General features: G+C 38.2%; 1 long non-coding RNA gene across 1 annotated transcript in view; it reads left to right on the top strand.

Annotated features, from left to right (window-relative positions):
* The first annotated feature begins 843 nt into the window (after positions 1–843).
* The window catches only part of LOC113086297 (uncharacterized), a 42,402-nt gene continuing 41,828 nt past the window's right edge, over positions 844–1,417 (top strand). Inside the window, exon 1 of the long non-coding RNA XR_003284755.1 lies at positions 844–1,176. This is a non-coding gene — a long non-coding RNA (uncharacterized LOC113086297). The remainder of the gene's footprint in view (positions 1,177–1,417) is intronic.

The following is a 1,417-nucleotide window of genomic DNA, read 5'->3' on the forward strand; positions in this document are numbered from 1 at the left end:
TGTTAAATAATTATATCATTATTTGAAATGATTTTTTATACTGCATTACAATTAATAATATGATTTACTGCAACATTTTTAGCATTAAAACAGCATTTTAAGTCCATTTACATTATAATTGTATTTTTTTATAATCAATCCTCATTCTCATTAATACAATGAGGGAAAAAAACAAACATTTTTAGCAAATTATTTTCAAATAGCATTTTAAAAACTACCTGTGTTGATTCTAATAATAAAAAAATTATAATAATTTTATTTGTGTATTAATATTACAGTATTTTTTCATTAATGTATTCTTTTACAGTACTTACATGAAATGTTCAGTTAAATTTATTATCATCAGTTTTGTTTACAAAAAATTTATAAAATGTAATTAGTTGATATGATTTACTGTAGCATTACATTCCCTTTACATTATAATTCTGCTTTTATTACTTTAATCAAATCTCAATCTCATTACTGTGATGTACAAAAAGTACATATTAATTGTTTTTTATTATATTAATATTATTTCAATCGTATATACTATTAACTATATTGTATTTACGCAGTAAATAATAAATTTTGTTACTGTACTTATAAACATTTCCTTTTATTTCATTGTATTAATGTATTAATAATTATCCAAAGACAATGCTTTTTGAGAATAATTAAAATTATAAACAAGCAAATAATAATAATAACTAATTTTAATTACATTTTATGAAAATTTGAGACATCTCCAGATCCACGTTTCATCCCTTCAGGTGATTCTAAAGAGAGGCGTGGCTTCAGCCAGCGCGTTACTGAATGGGGCGGAGCCAACGCGGGGGCGGAGTCCGAGCGAGAGAGAGAGAGAAAGGGAGAGCGAGCGAGAGAGCGCGGTGGGTGGGCGTGTCCATGACGTCACCCTCGAGCTCTCCTCAGCGCGCACGGCTGTGGTTTCTCCGGAGCGGAGCTTGAAGTCAGACGCGCCGAGTGAGACGCAGCGCTATCCGGGGGATTTAAACCGCTACTCGCCGCCGTCCGTCCGTCCGCGCCCGGAGCTCTCTCTCTCTCTCTATCGCCTTGGATCTGCTCTCTCCTTGGATTATTACCGTTCTTTATTCCCCGGCGCGGCGCGCAGGAAGATGTAAGGAGGTTTTGCGCGTGCAGAATCACGGAGAACACAGGAACGCGCTCGTTTAAAACAAGGTAAGAGCAGTCAATCACTTTATTCTAATGTCCGGAACGGGTGGGGATAAAAGGTGCACTCTGCGTCTGAAGACCTGCACGCGCTCTGGGAAGGTGGTGCCCTGCGCGCACTTTGCGCCCCACACGCGTTTTGCGCATTAGGAATCAACTCGTTTTTGACGCGTTTCAATACTTTCCAGCCGGTTTTCGCGTTTTTATCCGCCAGCTTCACCCGTGGGACAGTCATCCCGCCCAGAGCCCC

Source organism: Carassius auratus, unplaced genomic scaffold, assembly GCF_003368295.1.
Source record: "Carassius auratus strain Wakin unplaced genomic scaffold, ASM336829v1 scaf_tig00043040, whole genome shotgun sequence".
In the NCBI taxonomy this organism is placed as follows: Eukaryota; Metazoa; Chordata; class Actinopteri; order Cypriniformes; family Cyprinidae; genus Carassius; species Carassius auratus.